Source organism: Ovis aries, chromosome X (assembly GCF_016772045.2).
Source record: "Ovis aries strain OAR_USU_Benz2616 breed Rambouillet chromosome X, ARS-UI_Ramb_v3.0, whole genome shotgun sequence".
Classification (NCBI taxonomy): domain Eukaryota; kingdom Metazoa; phylum Chordata; class Mammalia; order Artiodactyla; family Bovidae; genus Ovis; species Ovis aries.
In genome coordinates, this window is record NC_056080.1 from 88,441,679 (window position 1) to 88,463,805 (window position 22,127).

The window sequence follows — 22,127 nt, forward strand, 5'->3', positions numbered from 1 at the left end:
TGAAGTCAGGCAGGTAGATTCCTCCAGTTCCATTCTTCTATCTCAAGATTGCTTTGGCTATTCAAGGTTTTTGTATTTCCATACAAATTGTGAAATTATTCGTTCTAGCTCTGTGAAAAAGACCGTTGGTAGCTTCATAAGGATTGCATTGAATCTATAGATTGCTTTGGGTAGTATATTCATCTTTACTATATTGATTATTCCGATCCATGAGCATGGTATATATCTTCATCTATTAGTGTCCTCTTGGATTTCTTTCACCAGTGTTTTATAGTTTTCTATATATAGGTCTTTAGTTTTTTTAGGTAGATATATTCTGAAGTATTTTATTCTTTTTGTTGCAATGGTGAATGGAATTATTTCCTTAATTTTTCTTTCTATTTTCTCATTATTAATGTATAGGAATGCAAGGGATTTGTTTGTGTTGATTTTATATCCTACAGCTTTACTATATTCATTGATTAGCTGTAGTAATTTTCTGGTGGAGTCATTAGGGTTTTCTATGTAGAGGATCATGTCACCTTCAAACAGTGAGAGTTTTCCTTCTTCTTTTCCAATTTGGATCCCTTTGTTTCTTGATGAGTCTGGCTAATGGTTTGTTAATTTTATTTATCCTCCCAAAGAACCAGCTTTTGGTTTTGTTGATTTTTGCTATGGTGTCTTTTGTTTCTTTTGCATTAATCTCTGCCCTAATTTTTAAGACTTCTTTCCTTCTACTAACCCTGGGGTTCATAATTTCTTTCGTTTCAAGTTGCTTTAGGTGTAGAGTTAGGTTATTTGAGTTTTTTCTTGTTTCTTGAGGTAAGCCTGTATTGCTATGAATCTTCCCTTAGTACTGCTTTTACAGTGTCCTATAGGTTTTGGGTTGTTGTGTCTTCATTCATTTCTATGCATATTTTTATTTCTTTTTTGATTTCTTCTGTGATTTGTTGGTTATTCAGAAGCGTGTTGTTCAGCTTCTATATGTTGGAATTTTTAATAGTTTTTCTCCTGTAATTGAGGTCTAATCTTACTGCATTGTGGTCCGAAGAGATGCTTGGAATGATTTCAATTTTTTTGAATTTACCAAGGCTAGATTTATGGCCCAGGATGTGATCTATCCTGGAGAAGGTTCCGTGTGTAGTTGAGAAAAAGGTGATATTCATTGTTTTAGGGTGAAATGTCTTATAGATATCAATTAGGCCTAACTGGTCTATTGTAGCATTTAAAGTTTCTGTTTCCTTGTTAATTTTCTGTTTAGTTGATCTATCTATAGGTGTGAGTGGGGTATTTAAGTCTTCCACTATTATTGTGTTATTGTTAATTTCCTCTTTCATACTTGCTAGCATTTGTCTTACATATTGCGGTGCTCCCATGTTGGGTGCATATATATATTTGTAATTGTTATGTCTTCTTCTTGGATTGATCCTTTGATCATTGTGTAGTGTCCTTCTTTGTCTCTTTTCACAGCCTTTGTTTTAAAGTCTATTTTATCTGATATGAGTATTGCTACTCCTGCTTTCTTTTGGTCTCTATTTGCATGGAATATCTTTTCCAGCCCTTCACTTTCAGTCTGTATCTACCCCTTGTTTTGAGGTGGGTCTCTTGTAGACAACATATATAGGGGTCTTGTTTTTGTATCCATTCAGCCAGTCTTTGTCTTTTGGTTGGGTTATTCAACCCATTTACGTTTAAGGTAATTATTGGTAAGTATGATCCCATTGCCATTTACTTTATTGTTTTGGGTTTGAGTTTATACACCCTTTTCATGTTTCCTGTCTAGAGAAGATCCTTTAGCATTTGTTGGAGAGCTGGTTTGGTGGTGCTGAATTCTCTCAGCTTTTGCTTGTCTGTAAAGCTTTTGATTTCTCCTTCATATGTGAATGAGATCCTTGCTGGGTACAGTAATCTGGGCTCTAGGTTATTTTTTTTCATCACTTTAAGTATGTCCTGCCATTCCCTCCTAGCCTGAAGAGTTTCTATTGAAAGATCAGCTGTTATCCTTATGGAAATCCCCTTGTGTGTTATTTGTTGTTTTCCTCTTGCTACTTTTAATATTTGTTCTTTGTTAATTTGATTAATATGTGTCTTGCATTGTTTCGCCTTGGATTTATCCTGTTTGGGACTCTCTCGGTTTCTTAGAGTTGGGTGGCTATTTCCTTCCCCATTTTAGGGAAGTTTTCAACTATTATCTCCTCAAGTATTTTCTCATGGTCTTTCTTTTGCCTTCTTCCTCTGGGACTCCTATCATTCAAATGTTGGGGCATTTAACATTGTCCCAGAGGTCTCTGAGATTGTCCTCATTTCTTTCTTTTTTTTTTTTGTTTTGTTTTGTTTTTTATTTTTTAAATTTTAAAATCTTTAATTCTTACATGCATTCCCAATTTTTTTCCTCTCTGTTTCATTTATTTCTACCATTCTATCTTCTACCTCACTAATCCTATCTTCTGCCTCCATTATTCTACTATATGTTCCCTCCAGAGTGTATTTGATCTCATTTATTGCATTATTCATTATATATTCACTCTTTTTCATTTCTTCTAGGTCCTTCTTAAACCTTTCTTGCATATTCTCAATCCTTGTCTCTAGGCTATTTATCTGTGATTCCATTTTGTTTTCAAGATTTTGGATGATTTTCACTATCATTATTTGCAATTCTTTATCAGGTAGATTCCCTGTCTCTTCCTCTTTTTTTTTTTTTTTTTGGTGGGCATTTATCCTGTTCCTTTACCTTCTGGGTATTCTTCTGTCTCTTCATCTTGTTTATATTGCAGTGTTTAAGGTGGCCTTTCTGTATTCTGGCAGTTTGTGGAGTTCTCTTTATTGCGGAGTTCCCTCGCTGGGGGTAGTGGTGTACAGGTGGCTTGTCAAGATTTCCTGGTTAGGGAAGCTTGTGTCGGTGTTCTGGTGGGTGGAGCTGGATTTCTTCTCTCTGGAGTGCAATGAAAGTGTCCAGTAATGAGTTATGAGATGTCAATGGATTTGGAGTGACTTTGGGCAGCCTGTATATTGAATCTCACGGCTGTGTTCCTGTGTTGCTGGAGAATTTGCATGGTATGTCTTGCTCTGGAACTTGTTGGTCCTTGGGTGGTGCTTGGTTTCAGTGTAGGTATGGAGGCATTTGATGAGCTCCTGTTGATTAATGTTACCAGGAGTCAGGAGTTCTCTGGTGTTCTCAGGATTTGGACTTAAGCCTCCTGCTTCTGGGTTTCAGTCTTATTTTTACAGTAGCCTCAAGACTTCTCCATCTATACAGCACCATTGATAAAACATCTAGGTTAAAGATGAAAAGTTTCTCCACAGTGAGGGACACCCAGAGGGGTTCACAGAGTTACATGGAGAAGAGAAGAGGGCGGAGGGAGATAGAGGTAACCCAAATGAGATGAGGTGGAATCAAAAGAGGAGAGAGCAAGCTACTCAGTAATCAGTTCCTTATGTGTGCTCCATAGTGTGGACTGCTCAGAGATGTTCACGGAGTTATACAGAGAGGAGAAGAGGAAGGAAGGAGACAGAGGCGGCCAGAAGGGTAAAGGGGGGAATCAAAAGGAGAGAGACAGATCCAGCCAGTAATCAGTTCCCTAAGTGTTCTCCACCATCTGGAACACACAAAGAAATTTACAGAGTTGGGTAGAGAAGAGAAGGGGGAGGGAAGAGATAGAGGCGATCTGGTGGAGAAAAAGGAGAGTCCAAAGGGGGAGAGAGCAGTCAAGCCAGTAATCTCGCTCCCAAGTAAAAGTAGGTACTGAAGATTGGCTTCTTTAAGGTACAAAATTGACAACAAATACCAAAAAGCAAAGATTAAAAATCTAGAGTAGAGGTTGGATTTTCAAAAACACAATATTAGAGAAAAAAAGTCACAAAAATTATAAAATATATATATGAAGTTTGCTTTAAAAATAGCAAAGTAATAGTAGGTTATAAACATGAAAATTAAAGGAGTAATAGAGGACTTAATTTTTTAAAAAAATAATTAAATAAATAGTGATCAGTGCTATACAGTAGGTCTTTGTATATCTGTTTCATATTCAGTAGTATGTTTTTATTAATCCTAAATTCCTATTTTTCCCTCTCCACTGCTTTCCTATTCATAGCCATAAATTTGTTTTCTATGTCTAAAAAAATAATAATAATGAATGATAGTAAAAATATATCTAGGACTTTCTCTGGTGTTGTGGGCAGTCTGGGGTCAGTTCATTTTTGGATAGTTCCTTGATCTGGCTTATACTTTTCAAGATCTATAGGCCCCTTCTTATGTAGTTGGTACTAACTACAGTGTTTTAATCTATTGAACCTCTCACTTCCAAGATGGTTCCCACTGTTTTAGCTTCTTCTGTTTGCTGGTCTCTTCTGTGTCTAATGTCCGCCCTGACACAAGGGGGTGGTGGTGGACACTTTTTTAGTCTCACTTGTTCAGTCGTGCTGTGGGGAGGGAGGGACGCTGCAAATAACACTGGCATGTGTTCGCAGGGTCTCGACCACACTGGGTTTGCTCCCGCTCACGGCGCGTGTGTTTTCCCTGTCTCCACTGCTTCAGCTCTAGGTTGCTCTGCCGGGAACTGTCTTAGCCTGGCCCTGGGTTGTATGCACTTCCCATGTCTAAGCTGCTCAGGTTCAGGTACTCGGGTAGTCCTCAGAGGCCCGGAGTAGGTTGGGCCTGCGTTTTGTGCCCTTCCCAGGTCTGAGCAGCTCAGGTGACCACGTGTTTGGTGAGCACGGTCGCTGCGACTTATCACCTCCCCTGTCCCTGCCTCTCGGTTTTCTGGGTATACAACCAGTGCACCTTCTCAGGCCGATGTTGACCATCCAGAATCCCAAGAAGTCTTAGTTAGCAAGGAAGACTGCTTGCAGTTTGTTAAATAATACCTCTCTGGGACTGTGATTGCCCTCTTCTGGCTCTGGCTGCCTATCACCAGAGGGGGATGGTCTGCAGCCAGCTAGATCTGCTCAGTCCCTTGTTCTGTGAACACGCCTGGTGGTGTCTTAGGTTAGGGCTTTTCACATGGTAGCTATCACACAATCTGGTTTGCTAGCCCAAGTTATTTCCTTCAGGCTGCCCTCAGGGCATTCAGGCCTGGTCCTTATTCTAAGCAATGCTGCCTGTGCCTCCCTGCCCAGACCTCTTGCTAGTGGTGTATGCAGGCGTCTGTGCTGCTTCTCTGCTGGGGGAGTTACCATTGGGCATGTAATCTGTGGGTTTTATTTATTTCTTTCTCCTCCCCGTTATGTTGCCCTCTGCGGTTCCAAGGCTTGCCACAGACTCAGCAGTGAGAGTGTTTCCTGGTGTTTGGAATCTTCTCTCTTCTTTAAGACTCCCTTCCTGGGACGGAGCTCTGTCCCAACCTCTTTTGTCTCTCTTTTTTTCTTTTATATTTTTTCCTACCTCCTTTCTAAGATGATGGGCTTCTTTTTTGGGTGCCTGATGTCCTGTGCCAGCATTCAGAAGTTGTTTTGTGGAATTTACTCAGCATTCAAATGTTCTTTTGATGAATTTGTGGGGGAGAAAGTGATCTTCCCATCCTATTCCTCTCCCATCTTAGGACTGCTTCCCTCTCTTGCTTTTTCAATGATCCAATGGATGTTGGCAATTTGATCTCTGGTTCCTCTGGCTTTTCTAAAACTGGGTTGAACATTTGGAATTTCACGGTTCATGTACTGTTGAAGGCTGGCTTGGAGAAGTTTGAGCATTACTTTGCTAGTGTGTGAGATGAGTACAAAGGTGTGGTAGTTTGAGCATTCTTTGGCATTGCCTTTTTTTGGGATTGGAATGAAAACTGACCTTTTCCAGTACTGTGGCCACTGCTGAGTTTTCCAAATTTGCTGGCATGTTGAGTGCAGCACTTTCACAGCATCATCTTTTAGGATTTGAAATAGCTCAACTGGAATTCCATCAACTCACTAGCTTTGTTTTTCTTGATGCTTTCTAAGGCCCACTTGACTTTGCTTTCCAGGATGTCTGGCTCTTGATGAGTGATTACACTGTCATGGTCATCTGGGTCATGAAGATCTTTTTGTACAGTTCTTCTGTGTATTCCTGCCGCCTCTTCTTAATATCTTCTGCTTCTGTTAGGTCCATACCATTTTTGTCCTTTATTGTGCCCATCTTTGTGTGACATTTTCCCTTGGTATCTCTAGTTTTCTTGAAGAGATCTCTAGTCTTTCCCATTCTATTATTTTCCTCTATTTCTTTGCATTGATCCCTGAGGAAGGCTTTCTTATCTCTCGTTGCTATTCTTTGGAATTCTGCATAGCAAGTACACCATATATTCCTGTTCACCAATTTATGAGGATGCTATTTCTCTGAATTGTCCCCATTACTTGTTATGTTCATTAAAAAAAAAATGTATCCCTCTTTCTTGATGTGACGTCTTCCTTGATGGTTCAACAGTAAAGAATCTGCCTGCAATGCAGGAGAGCCAAGTTGGAAACCTTGGTCAGAAAAATCCCCTGGAGAAGGGAATGGCTATCCACTACAGTATTCTCACCTTGAGAATTTCATGGAGAGAGGAACCTAATGGGCTACCGTTCATGGAGTCACAAAGAGTCAGAAACAACTGAGTGCCTAACACTTTACTTGGTTTGAAGTGATATTTCAGTGTGGTTTTGATTTGCATTTTTCTAATTAATTATATTGAACATCTTTTCATGTACTTGTTGGCCATTTGTATGTCTTCTTTGGAGAAATATTTATTCATGACCTTTGCCCATTTTTGTTTTTAATTGGGTTCTTTATTCTTGTTGAGTTTTAAGAGATTTTCAGAAATTCTGGATACTAGATCCATATCAGATATGTGTTTTTGTGACCCCATGGACTATAGCCCACCAGGTTCCTCTGTCCATGGGATTTCCCAGGCTAAAATACTAGAGTGGTCTGCTATTTCCTTCTCCAGGGGATTGAACCTGGGTCTCCTGCATCGTAGGCAGATTCTTTATGATCTCAGCCACCAGGGAAGCCTATCAGATATATGAAGTTGTTTTTTTAATTCTTTTTCTAGTGTCCTTTGATGTAAAAGTTTTTTAACGTTGATGTTCAATTTATCTGAATTTTTTTATGTTGCTTATGCATTTGTTGTCATATTTAAGAAAGCGTTACCAAAACCAAGATCTTCCTAAGTATTTGTGATCCTGCTCCATGTTTGTAGTGTTATGCCTAGCCTATTATTCGTGATATGTTTACTTTTTAATTTTGTGGTTTTAATACTTATATCTACATCTTTGGTTTATCTTGTTAAATTCTGTAGATAGTGTGAAGTAAAGTCCAATTTAATTCTTTTCCATTTGAATATATGCTTAGGACCATTTCTTTTTTTTTTTTTTTAAATTTTAAAATCTTTAATTCTTACATGCATTCCCAAACATGAACCCCCCTCCCACCTCCCTCCCCATAACATCTTTCTGGGTCATCCCCATGCACCAGCCCCAAGCATGCTGCATCCTGCGTCAGACATAGACTGGCGATTCAATTCACATGATAGTATACATGTTAGAATGTCATTCTCCCAAATCATCCCACCCTCTCCCTCTCCCTCTGTGTCCAAAAGTCCGTTATACACATCTGTGTCTCTTTCCCTGTCTTGCATACAGGGTCGTCATTGCCATCTTCCTAAATTCCATATATATGTGTTAGTATACTATATTGGTGTTTTTCTTTCTGGCTTACTTCACTCTGTATAATCGGCTCCAGTTTCATCCATCTCATCAGAACTGATTCAAATGAATTCTTTTTAACGGCTGAGTAATACTCCATTGTAGGACCATTTCTTAAAGAGACTATTTTCCCCCGTTGAATGATCTTGATACCCTAGTCAAAAATCATTTGAATATAGATACATGGGAGTGTTTCTGAAACATGAATTCTAATATATTTGTTTATATTTCTATCTGTATGCCTTTAATACACTATTGTGGCTCCTGAAGATTTGTAGCAAGTTTTGAAATTGGAAAGTGTGAATCCTCTCAGTTTTGTTATTTAATTTCAAGGCTGTCTATTCCATCTTCAGAATGAACCAACTTTGCCAACACTTGATCTCAGATTACTAGCTTCCACCATGGGCAAAAGATTATAGATGGAGAAAACCATAGACTATGCTAAAAGCCTAGGATGACAAGATGGAGAGAGTGCATCTCACGATATATTCTGCATATAAGACAAATAAACAGCATGACAATATACAGCCTTGAGGTACTCCTTTTCCAATTTAAAACCAGTCTGTTGTTCCATGTCCAGTTCTAACGGTTGCTTCCTGACTTGCATATAGATTTCTCAGGAGGCAGATCAGGTGGTCTGGTTTTTCCATCTCTTTCAGAATTTTTCACAGTTTTTTGTGATCCACACAGTCAAAGGCTTTGGCATAGTCAATAAAGCAGAAGATGTTTTCCTGCAACTCTCTTGCTTTTTTGTTGATTCAACAGATGTTGCCAATTTGTTCTCTGGTTCCTCTGCCTTTTCTAAATCCAGCTGGAATATCCGGAAGTTATACAGACTGAAAAATGGAAGAGAATAGAGAATTCAGAAGCAGACCTACCTATATATGCTTACTTGATTTGTGAATAAGTGAAAGTCGCTCAGTTATGTCCAACTCTTTGCAACCCAATAGACTATACAGTCCCTGGAATTCTCCAGGCCAGAATTCTGGAGTCAGTAGCTGTTCCCTTCTGCAGGAGATCTTCCCAACCCAGGGATCCAAACCAGATCTTCTGCATTGTAGGTGGATTCTTTACTAGTTGAGCCACCAGGGAAGCCTAAGAATACTGTAGTGGGTAGCCTATCCCTTCTCCAGGGAATCTTCCCAACCCAGGAATTGAACCAGGGTCTCCTGCATTGCAGACAAATTCTTTACCAGCTGAGCTACTAGGGAAGCCTGATTTGTAACTAAAGGAACACTGAATTATAATGATAAATTTGAACATATGCGTACCTCTTGTCCTTGAATCCCATTCCTAGGTATATACTCATATGAAATATTTTCATATGTGTAATATTTTCACAAAATCTCTATTCATAAAAGTTCAGAAAAGTTCATATGCTGAATGAATAGTTCAAATGTGGTGTAGTCACATAATGGAATACTATGTACTTGGTGTGCCAGGTTGCTTCAGCTGTTCTGACTCTTTGTGACCCTATGGACTATAGCCCTCCAGGCTCCTCTGTCCATGGAATTCTCCAGGCAAGAATACTGTAGTGGATTGTTGTGCCCTTCTTCAGGGTTTCTTCCTGACCCAGGGATCGAACCTGTGTCTGTTATGTTTCCTGCACTGGCAGGCAGGTTGTTGCACCACCTGGGTGGTTGTTACACCACTTGGGAAGGTTGTTGCACCACCTGGGAAACCACTCTGTACTGTACTGTACTGTAATATTATATTATACTGTACTGTAATACTATATAACAATGAGAATTAGCAATCTAGAACTACATGCAAAATCATGAATGCCTTACAGACATAGTGTTGAGTGAAATGCCAGACACAAAATAATATATGCTCTATGATTCCACTTATATCAAGATGAAAACTGGCAAAACTTCTTGTATCAGAAGAGTGGTTACTCTTGGGGAAAACAGTATGTTGGAATTAGCACAATAGATTATTGTGAGGTGTTGGTAATGTTCTATTTCTTGTGTGTGTGTGCTAAATTGCTTCCATTGTGTCTGACTTTGTGACCCTATGGACTGTAGCCTACCAGGCTACTCTCTCCCTCGGATTTTCCAGGGAAGAATACTGGATTGGGTTGCCATGCCCTCCTCTGTTTCTTGATCTAGGGGCTAATTGCATAAGTTTGTTCAGTTTTGAAAATATTTTGAGTTGCTTATGGTATTTATATTAAAAAGGAAAAACAAAACCTTCCTATATAAAGAAAATCTGGGAGTAAGTTAGGCTCTACATTTTCATAAAATGAGTTTCTAGGACAATTCTAATGGATGCAAATTTGTATGGAAGTAATTGAAGAAAGTATTTATTGGCAAGGCCATGATGGCATACAGAAAACAACTTAGAGATAGCTGGAATACATGCACAGGATGAAAACCTTGATATATTATTCCACACAATAGTGTTTATCATACAGTGAAAACTGTAAGTCCTAAACCTCATTAGAAGTGGTATAACTTCCTAGAAATTTTATATCAGGTATGTCATTTACTGTACAAAATATATATTTTTCTGAGTTGTACCTGTTCAATACCTAATATCTCATACATTCTATCAGAAATATAATGCAAATTTTGTTTATTTTTTCACTTTTCACTTCAGTGTTGATATACATTTAAGCATATTTAAAGTTTATACATAGAGGAAATAAAACAGAATAGAGACTACTATGCAGATACCAGCAATAATGTGATTATCTGGGGAAAATTACATCCACTTATTTTGTAGTTCTGTTGGTTACTCACACTTTGCATTCTAATTCCTCTGCTCTGTTGCCCATTATAATATGTTGGACAACACTCTTGCTGAGAGAGTTTGGCTTCAAAATCTGGTAGTGCTGTGTAAGATATACTCCATAATTCATTGTATCAGGAATAGACTATAAGTATTTGGTTTATTTTAGTAGTATCTTGTAATATCTGTATATTGTCACCTTGCTTATTTAATTTATATACAGAATAAATCATGCAAAATGCCAGGCTGGATGAAGCACAAGCTGGAATCAAGATTGCAGGGAGAAATATCAATAACCTCAGATATGCAAATGACACCATCCTTATGGCAGAAAGCAAAGAGGAACTAAAGAGCCTCTTGATGAAAGTAAAAGAGGAGAGTGAAAAAGTTGGCTTAAAACTCAACATTCAGAAAACTAAGATAATGGCATCCAGTCCCATCACTTCATGGCAAATAGATGGGGAAACAATGGAAACAATGACAGATTTGATTTTTGGGGGCTCCAAAACTGCAGATGGTGAGTGCAGCCTTGAAATTAAAAGACACTTGCTCCTTGGAAGAAAAGCTATGACCACACTAGACAGCACATTAAAAAACAGAGACATTACCTTGCCAACAAAGTTCCATCTAATCATAGCTATGGTTTTTTCAGGAGTCATGTATGGATGTGAGTGTTGGACCATAAAGAAAGCTGAGAACTGAAGAATTGATGCTTTTGAACTGTGGTGTTGGAGAAGACTCTTGAAAGTCCCTTGGACAGCAAGGAGGTCAAACCAGTCCATCCTAAAGGAAATCAGTCCTGAATATTCATTGGATGGATTGATGCTGAAGCTGAAACTCAAATACTTTGGCCACCTGATGTGAGGGACTGACTCCTTGGAAAAGACCCTGATGCTGGGAAAGATTGAAGGCAGGAGGAGAAAGGGATGACAGTGGATGAGATGGTTGAATGGCATCACTGACTCGATGGTCATGAATTTGAGCAAGCTCTGGGAGTTGATGAAGGACAGGGAACCCTGGTGTGCTGCAGTCCTTGGGGTCCTAAACAGTCAGACATGACTGAGCGACCAAACTGAACTGAACTGTAGTATTTTGACATGTAATTTTTGATGGTAGAACAACTCATTCTGGAGTCATTGAAATGCTACACTGTGGATATACCTGTTTCTAATTGTTGAAGCCATCTTGCTTTACCTATAGTCTATTGTAGTCTACCTGCTTGACCTGGGGTAGATTTCTGAGCTCTTCTGGATTTCACTTTCATATGTAGAAACATAAACAAGTATTAAGTGGTCTCTATCACTGATTCACTTAATAAATATTTATCAAACATCATGAATAGGGACACAAAGATGAAAAATACATCCCCAGCCCTGTGAGACAAAAAATTAATTAAAAAAGAATAAACTGTTGCATCAAATTCATGTTTTTCATTTATTATTTTCCTCATTCCATTTTAGAATCAGGCTATTTGAGGAATTTCACCAAGCCCTATCTTTACGGCAGAAAAGTGCTGCTGTGTTGATCCCCTACCACCAAAACAATAATGCCTTAAGTTAAGAGGTATCATTTTCTTGCTGATAATTATGTCTCTTCTAGTTTTAAGATACTATAATTCTATGCTATTTGAACAGCAAAATCAATTGAGGTTTATCCCCCATTCAATTGTTTGCTGAAATAGTAGAAAGGGATGTGAACACATAGAGTTGGAAAATGAAGTTTAAATAAATATAATATATAAATATAAGCAGCCTTTTTTACAGGAAAGCTTTCATGCAAGTGCTAATGTATACTATGAATCTCTGAGAAACAAACAAACTTTGAAACTTCCCAAAATGATTTGACCAGAGAAATATTTCCTGAGAAGCACATTTCCATTAAGATTCAAACCTGGATGAAATCTGTCCTGTCTCACACTGACTATCTGCTATTTCTACAGAATCTACTCAATGCCACTTGCATCTGCCCTGCCTTTGTAATCTTACTATCAGTATTCTTGCTAAAGTCCAGATTACATGTTAACAGGACTACTGCTCTAGCTTTCTAATGCACGGATGTATCAGACATCCTCAGGGAGCAGTGGTTGTGCAGAACAGCACTTCTGGCTAGCAGAGTCCATGTATTGCTTCTATGAAACTTCATATTCATTACCTTGTATATTCATTCTCATCTCCAGGAAACTTGTCTCTCTTTATGCAACTATATTTCTAGGACATACTATATGTTTAGAAATATCAATAGATTGTTTCTTAGGGAATAATGAAAGTGAAAGTTTTAGTGGCTCACTTGTGTTCCAACTCTTTGCAACCCTATGGACTCTAGCTCGCTGGGCTCCTCTGTCCGTGGGATTCTCCAGGCAAGAATACTGGAGTGGGTAGCCATTCCCTTCTCCATTGGATCTTCCTGACCCAGGGATTGAACCCCAGTTTCCTGCATTGCAGGAAGTTTCTTTACCATCTGAGCCAGCAAGGAAGCCCGTAATGGATGAATACAATTAGATTTGCCTTCATTATATGGTTTCCCAGAATTTTTCCTATGCCAATATGCAGAGTGAAAGTGAAAGTTGCTCAGTCATGTTCGACTCTTTGAAACCCATGGACTGTCCAATCCATGGAATTCTCCAGGCCAGAATAACAGATTGGGTAGCCTTTCCCTCCTCCAGTGAATCTTCCCAACCCAGGGATCGAACCCAGGTCTCCCACATTGCAGGAAGATTCTTTACCAGCTGAGTCACAAAGCAAGCCCAAGAACACTGGAGTGGGTAGCCTATCCCTTCTCCAAAGAATCTTCCCAACCCAGGAATTGAACTGGGATCTCCTGTATTGCAGGCAGACTCTTTACCAACTGAGCTAACAGGGAAGCCCAATATACAGAGTAAATATTCAGAAAAAGAAAGAGAATACGTTCTTTTACCAAAATTTGGGGGCATAAAAAGCTGTGTTTTGCTTTTGCAGAAAATTCATTAGCATCTTACAAACCATACTTCAGCCAGCATGCCTCCTTATTCTCTCCAGCTGTTGTCTAAAAATGAACTCCATCTTTTCAATTCTACTAATCTGTTCCAAAACAAGATTTTAGGATTTTCATTCGTTATGAAGACAGGAGCAAAAAATAGAGAAGGAAAAGTCAACCATAATTATGTATTAAATGTTCTTCCAAATCATAGCTACTTGTCTTCATTCACATTCTGGAAAAGGTGCTATATATTCTAATGAAATAAACACATGATAAAATTAATATGAAATGATATTTCAGCCTGGTGAAAATCAGCCAAATGGATATAGAGTGACAGCTCATTTTTGTAAAGAATATTAAGAGGAGGTTGGAGGACAATATTGGGGGCCTTTTCTAAAATTGAGATCGTTTGTCTTACAGAGAGAGGACTATGTAAAAATCAAGATATTCCATTTTAATTGGATTTTTACCATTTTAATTCCTTTTCTTTTGTAATGTGCAATATCTTTATGAATGGAATTGTCAAAATCAAGAAGTTATTACTACAGATTTAAAGAATTGTAAAAATAAACTCTAACTAATTCCAACGACTGATTGATACGTGGGGAAAGAAGGTTAGAAGTTTTGAATCAGATTGTACTCCCCACATATGTCACATTTTCTTAAAATAATTATAATACCAGGGATGTGGAAAATACTTATTATTTACCTCAGGAAGTCATGCTTCATCTAAGATCACTTCATAATCCCTTCCACATGAGACAAGCACAATAAACACCTCTTGCATCCCTCTTCTGTGTTTCTAGCTGAATATTTGGCTCTTTGATAGGATACAAGTTGGTTAAAATACAGTTTCTGTATCTAGGCTGATTGAACTTGAAACCAGTTTATCAGCTGTTGAACTTGGGCAGGGTGTTTAACGTCTATGTGCCTCGATTTCCTTGCTGAAGGATAGGGTAGTAACAGAACTTCTTCAGAATTGTTATTGCATTTAAGCAAGTTAATATTCATAAAACACATGATAGTACATGGCCCATGACAGGTGTATATAAATGTTTGATATATGAAACAAAAACAGTTTTCAAACAAAGGGGTGAACAAGAGTCAAGTATGTTTGGGGAAGCATATGGTTCACTTTATGAATAGTAAAAGACTAGTGTTTAAATCATCTGGAGAGTTAGAGAACACTATTCTGTTTTCCGGAGAAGGCAATGGCACCCCACTCCAGTACTCCTGCCTGGAAAATCCCATGGATGGAGGAGCCTGGTAGGCTGCAGTCCTTGGAGTCGCTAAGAGTCGGACATGACTGAGCGACTTCACTTTCACTTTTCACTTTCATGCATTGGAGAAGGAAACGGCAACCCACTCCAGTGTTCTTGCCTGGAGAATCCCAGGGACGGGGGAGCCTGGTGGCCTGCCGTCTATGGGGTCGCACAGAGTCGGACACTACTGAAGTGACTTAGCAGCAGCAGCAGCAGCATTCTGTTTTCATACCACATTGATAATTCAAAGATATAAATAACAGTAAGATCCTCTATGACCCACCCTCCAGAGTAATGGAAATAAAAAAAAATTAAAAAATGGAACCAAATTAAACTGAAAAATTTTGAAAAAATAAAAACGACAAAGGAAGCTATAAGCAAGGTGAAAAGGCAACCTTCAGAATAAGAGAATATAATAGCAAATGAAGGAACTAACAAAGAATTAATCTCCAAAATATACAAGCAGCTCATGCAGCTTAATACCAGAAAAATGAACAACCAAATCAAAAAAATGGGCCAAAGAAATAGAGACATTTCTCCAAAGACATACACATGGCTAATAAACACATAAAAAGACGCTCAACATCACCCATTATTCAGATCAGTTCGGTTAGTCTCTCAGTCCTGTCCCACTATTTGCAACCCCAGTGACTGCACCAGCTAGGCTTCCCTGTCCATCACCAACTCCCAGAGCTTATTCAAAATCATGTCCATCGAGTCAGTAATGCCAGCCAACCATCTCATCCTCTGTTGCCCCCTTCTCCTGCCTTCAATCTTTCCCAGCATCAGGGTCTGTTCCGATGAGTCAGTTCTCATCAGGTGGCCAAAGTATTGGAGCTTCAGCTTCAACATCAGTCCTTCCAATGAATATTCAGGACTGATTTCCTTTAGGATTAACTGGTTGGATTTTCTTGCAGTCCAAGGGACTCCCACGAGTCTTCTACAACACCATGGTTCAAAAGCATCAATTCTTCGGTGTTCAGATTTCTTTATGGTCCAACTCTCACATCCATACATGACTACTGGAAAAACTATAACTTTAACTAGATGGACCTTTGTCGACAAAGTAATGTCTCTGCTTTTTAATACGCTGTCTAGTTTGGTCATAGCTTTTCTTCCAAGGAGCAAATGTCTTTTAATTTCACGGCTACGATCACCATCTGCAGTGATTTTGGAGCCCAAGAAAAGAAAGTCTGTCACTGTTTCCATTGTTTCCCATCTATTTGCCATGAAATGATGGGACCCGATTCCATGATCTTCATTTTTTTAATGTTGAGTTTTAAGCCAGCTTTTTAACTCCCCTCTTTCACTTTCATCAAGAGGCTCTTTAGTTTCTCCTTGTTTTCTGCATAGGAAAGTTTCCTTTCTGCATAGTTTCTCCTTGTTATCTGCATATCTGAGGTTATTGATATTTCTCCTGGCAATCTTGATTCCAGCTTGTGTTTCATCCAGGTCAGCATTTCACATGATGTATTCTGCATATAAGTTAAATAAACAGGGTGACAATATACAGCCTTGATGTACTCCTTTCCCTATTTAGAAAAAATTCATTATTCTATGTCTGGATATAATGGTTGCTTCTTGACCTGCATACATTTTCTCAGGAGGTAGGTCAGGTGGTCTGGTATTCCCATGTCTTTAAGAATTTTCCACAGTTTGTTGTGACCCACACAGTCAAAGACTTTGGCGTAGTCAATAAAGTGGAAGTAGATGTTTTTCTGGAGTTCTCTTCCTTTTTTTTTTATGATCCAACGGGTGTTGGCAATTTGATCTCTGGTTCCTCTGCCTTTTCTAAATCCAGCTTGAACATCTTGAAGTCCACAGTTCACATACTGTTGGAGCCTGGCTTGGAGAATTTTGAGCATTATTTTGCTAGCATGTGAGATGAATCAAATTGTGCGGTAGTTTGAGCATTCTTTGGCATTGCCTTTCTTTGGGATTGGAATGAAAACTGACCATTTCCAGTCCTGTGGCCACTGCTGAGTTTTCCAAATTTGCTTTTGTATTGAGTGCAGCACTTGCTCGGTACCATCATTTAGAAATTGAAATAGCTCAGTTGAAATTCCATCAACTCCACTAGCTTTGTTTGTAGTGTGCTTTCTAAGGCCCACTTGACTACACATTCCAGGATGTCTGGCTCTAGGTGAGTTATCACATCACATTGTGATTATCTGGGTCATGAATTTTTTTTTTTTGTATTGTTCTGTGTATTCTTGCCCTGCTGGGCATACACACCAAGGAATTCATATTTGAAAGAGACACATGTACCACAATATTCATTACAGCACTGTTTACAGTGGAAGCAACCTAGGACATGGAAGCAACCTAGATGTCCATCAGCAGATGAATGGGTAAGGAAGTTGTGGTATAGATACACAATGGAATATTACTCAGCTATAAAGAAGAACACATTTGAGTCTGTTCTTAATGAGGTGGATGAAACTGGATCCTATTATACAGAGTGATGTAAGTCAGAAAGAGAAACATCAATACAATATATTAATGCATATATATGGAATTTAGAAAGATTGTAATGATGATCCTATATACAAGGCAGCAAAAGAGATACACATTTAAAGAACAAATTTTGTACTCTGTGGGAGAAGAGAAGGGTGGGATGATATGATAGAATAGCTTTGAAACATGTATATTACCAAGTGTAAAACAGATAAACAGTGCAAGTTTAATGCGTGAAGCAGGACACTCAAAGCTGGTGCACTGGGACAACCCAGAAGGATGGTATGGAGAGTGAGGTGGGAAGGGAATTTGGGACAGGGGACACACGTATACCAATGGCTGATTCATGTCGATGTATGACAAAAACCACCACAATATTGTAATTATCTTTCAATTAAAATAAATTAAGAAAACACAAAATTCAAAGATAGAGGCACAAATCAGTTCATAGACAGTGAAGCAGAGACAAGGCAGTGACTCTGGGTGCCCCTGGGCCTTGGAGTCAAATCAAGGAGAAAAGTCATCTGGTTTGATGGGAGGAATAGAAGAATGCGTAACCCCAACTTGGTCTGTGCTTCTGTCATCCATACTTATTATATCAATATATAGAATAGAAAAATAACAACATCCTACTGTATAGCACAGGGAATTATATTCAGTATCCTTTGATACACCATAATGGAAAAGAATATGAAAAGGAATATTTTTTTTGTGTATATATATATATATATATAATCACATATATTGCTGAATCACTTTGCTGTACAGTAGAAGTTAACATGACATTGTGAATCAACTATACTTTTTTTAAACTTAAGCAAAGAAGGGTATTTATTGATTCACATAATTGAAAAGTCCAGAGGGTATACTAGCTTCAGGCAGGGTTTGATCCAGGGGCACAAGCATTGTCATCAGGACTCAATCTCTCCATCATTTGCCTCTGCTTCCCTCTGTACTGGCTTCATTCCAACTATATGTCAATAAAAGAAATTTTAAACAAAAGAGATCAAGAATCAAGACAAGCTTGCATACTATCTTCCAAGCATAGTTTGGAAGTAGATACATTTCCTGTAATTTTCTTAGACTCATTCAGCACAGGGCAGTTATTTAGCAGTTGGGATTAGGATGAGTGGGAGACACTTTACTCCAGACTAGAGAAGATAAACCTGAGACATATGATATTCAAAGATGGACTAATTTTCTTGTTTTCAGGTCATATAGGACTTGGAAAAACATCTCATAGTTGACTGATATGTTTCTTATCAAACCCATGCATTGCACTGCTTCACTTCTAACTTAAAGTTTGGATAGCAAATTGAGAGAAACTAACTTCTGAGGTTACAAAACTTGCCCAGTGCAATTAGAAAACCTTCTTTCTCCAATGCTTTGGAACTCCCCAGCCCTATTCTTCTCAGTTAATGTTTGTTGGATCCCAGTTAATACTGAATACTTCTTGGGAGTCTTTGATCTTTTTTTCCAGAGTAATCCTCACTGCTTTTTATCAATTCCCTTATCATATAGGCATTACCATTAAAGTAGCAGGTGAATTTCTGATCTCCCCATTTTGATAATACTACTATAAGAATCAGAGGGAATGAAATATCTGAGCTTGCCATTCATAGGTATAACAGGCATACTTTTTCCCCCCACAATTTGTATGCACTCAAATTCTATTCTCTTGGCTTTTAATTAACCGGGAAAAAGTCATCTCGGATTTACAACAAAGTGGACTTCTCTTTTTTGAAATTAATTATAATTTTCAAAGACTATATGTTAAACTTCACACAAAATTATTCCTTTCTTATTCTGAAGAAACAGGAGTAAGTGTTAAAACAGAGGAGATTATCAGTGGGTAGGCCAACTAATAGTATATTACTTAATAAGCTAAATGAGCTAATATTAAAGAATATTAATCAAAAAGGAAAGAAATACAATAATTATGAAAACAAGCTTTGTTTGAGGTTTATTTTAAAAAGGACTTTCATGTGTAATTGGAGGAGCCATGTTGAACTGGTTTATAAATCTGTAGCAAGATATGATTTGGTTAATTATTTTTCGTTTTGTTGTGCAGTGTTAATGATTTTTACAATTCCACAAGATCCCATATACATTTGTTAATTTAACCCAGAGAAGCCTGATAATAACCTCTAGATCCTTTTCTTTTAGAATCCCTTACTTACTTGGTGTGTGAGAATTATGCAATTTTAAAATTGCCTGGTGCATGAATGATTAATATAAGTGATATGCTTAACTTCACAATGCCAAGTGAAGCTGGATTCCATGTTTGATGCCCATGAATGGGTTCCATAATGTCCCAGTTATCTATTACTACATAACAAGCCATCTGGTTGTTTGTTTCTTTGTTAGTCTTCCTTTGTAGTGTCAACTCCCTGTGGGAAAGATTCACATCTGTACCAACAGTGACTATTAAAATACCTAGTACCACGTGACTCAATGAATAAAGCCGATGCAGTCCATTTATTTATTTATTTTTTTCAATCATTTGTCTACATATTTATCAAGAGAACAAGTCCGTTTAGTGGCAGTGTTAGGACTCAAACACATCTTCTCATTCTATTTATATTTAGTGTTTTTTCTATTTCACTTTTCCACTTTTTTCACAGGATATAACATTTTGTAAAGCATTTAAAATACAATATTATCTCACTTAATTATCACAAATGCTCTGGTAAATTGTCAGTATTGTTCTCACTTCACAGATGTGGCTCAAAGAGGTTAAATTCTTTGCCCCAAATAACAAAGTTAATGAGTAGTGTTACTGATAGAGCTCCATCTTGATCAGAGTTCTCACACCATCTGTTGATTTTTTTCCCCCACTTAACCACAGTGTGAATTAATTATTAGCTTTTTATTGGTTTAAAAATGAGTATCAATAAGTGCATTGGCAGTGTTTATTTATAAAGATCTCCTAAGATGTTAATTTGAACAACTTTAGGATTGTGGATTTTTTTCCCCTTCCATTATACAATCAGTGATTTGAGGCATCTGGTTTGCAAGATGATCATGTTGAAAACCATTGTCAAATGACCTTCTTTTGGTACTGAACTTCAGGTTGACAGTAAGACATCATTTAAAAGTAACATCTCAGTGATGGAGTGTGTAATTAACATAGACTTCTTTACGAGTATTTATCAGTTGGTTTGTTGTTTGACCAACACTTTAGAATTTAGGACTTCCCTGGTGGCTCAGACAGTAAAGCATCTGTGTACAATGCAGGAGACCCAGGTTCAATCCCTGGGTCAGGAAGATTTCCTGGAAAAGAAAATGGCAACCCACTCCAGTATTCTTGCCTGGAAAATCCCACTGAATGAGGAACCTGATAGTCTACAGTCCATGGGGTCACAAAGAGTTGGACACGACTGAGAGACTTCACTTTCACTTTGGAATTTATATGTATATATTGTGTGCGTGTGCTTGTGTCTGCTAATTTATTAGAAGTACTTTATCAGATAATATATAAAGTCAAAGGTTTGAGTCCCACATACCTTTTTTACTTTGTTCCTCAAACATCTGCTATTAATAAAAACAGACTATTCTAACATTAAAATATTTAATCTCAGCTGGTTACTTTGAATAGTGACTTAATGAGAACTAGCCCAGTACATTCATTGGAGAAGGAAATGGCAACCCCCTCCAGTGTTCTTGCCTGGAGAATCCTAGGGACGGGGAGCCTGGTCTCTGGGATTGCACAGAGTCGGACACGACTGAAGCTACTTAGCAGCTTAGCAGACCAGTACATTGGAGAAGGCAATGGCACCCCACTCCAGCACTCTTGCCTGGAAGAGTACTCCTCCTCCCATGGATGGAGGAGCCTGGTAGGCTGCAGTCCATGAGGTCACTAAGAGTCGGACACGACTGAGAGACTTCACTTTCATTTTTCACTTTCATGCAATGGAGAAAGAAATGGCAACCCACTCCAGTGTTCTTTCCTGGAGAATCCCAGGGATGGGGAAGCCTGGTGGGTTGCTGTCTATGGGGTCGCATAGAGTCGGACATGACTGAAGCGACTTAGCAGCAGCAGCAGCAGCAGCATCCCCGTACATTCGATGGCTATATTTTGTGAATATGAAGTCCTCTCCATAATCATCTGGATACATCTTCAGATCATATGAGTGAGGGGTGGTGGTAGAAATGCTGAAGGATGACCTGTGGCTTCTGCTTTTCAGACAAACACGAATATGCTTATATGCAAATGAACTTGAAGAAACACTGAGGTCATTGAAAAGATCCTAGTGCTAGAGGAGACAGTTTTCATTTCTCTAAATTATTTCTGACCCGATTCTTTTTATCTTGCTTGTAATAAGAGATCTGTTAGATATAGTATATTGGACACCAACTTAGGCACAACTTCTAAGGGCAGTTTTCCATTCTTAAGGTATAATTATCTATAGACAATTAGCTGCAGGTGGTAAAATAATAGACACAGCTCATTACACATGAAATTAGCCAACTGTTGGCTTTTGGGGCTAGTTTTTGGAACAATTGACCACTTAAACCTTATTTAGTGAGTTCAAGCAGCCGATTACACATAACAATTATTTGATCATCTAATTTTTCCACAAGCAGTTAATCTGGAACTGACAATTGTATGTGATTAATAGAATGGCTGTGTAAGCTCTTTCATTATAAAGGTGTCTTGTAAGCCTGCCTAGAACACAGAGGGGAGAATGCAAGAGGCTCAGAATAGATTCAGTGTGTACAAGAGGTATCATGCAGCTGTCACAGATTTGTGCAGGCAGGCAAGAAGGTTTAGAAATTTAGATTCAGTCAGTAAACATGAAGCTCCAATACTTTGGCCACCTGATGTGAAGAGCCAACTCCCTGGAAAAGACCCTGATGCTGGGAAAGATTGAGGGCAAGATAAGAGGGTGACAGAGAATGAGGTGGTTGGATGGCATCACCAACTCAAGGGACATGAGTTTGAGCAAACTCCGGGAAATAGTGAAGGACACGGAAGCGTGGTGTGCTACAGTCCATAAGGTTGCAAAGAGTCGGACATGACTTAGAGACTGAACAACAACAACAAGTAAACATGTACCAAGTGCCTACTTTGTGCAAGGCTACATTGTTTGTACG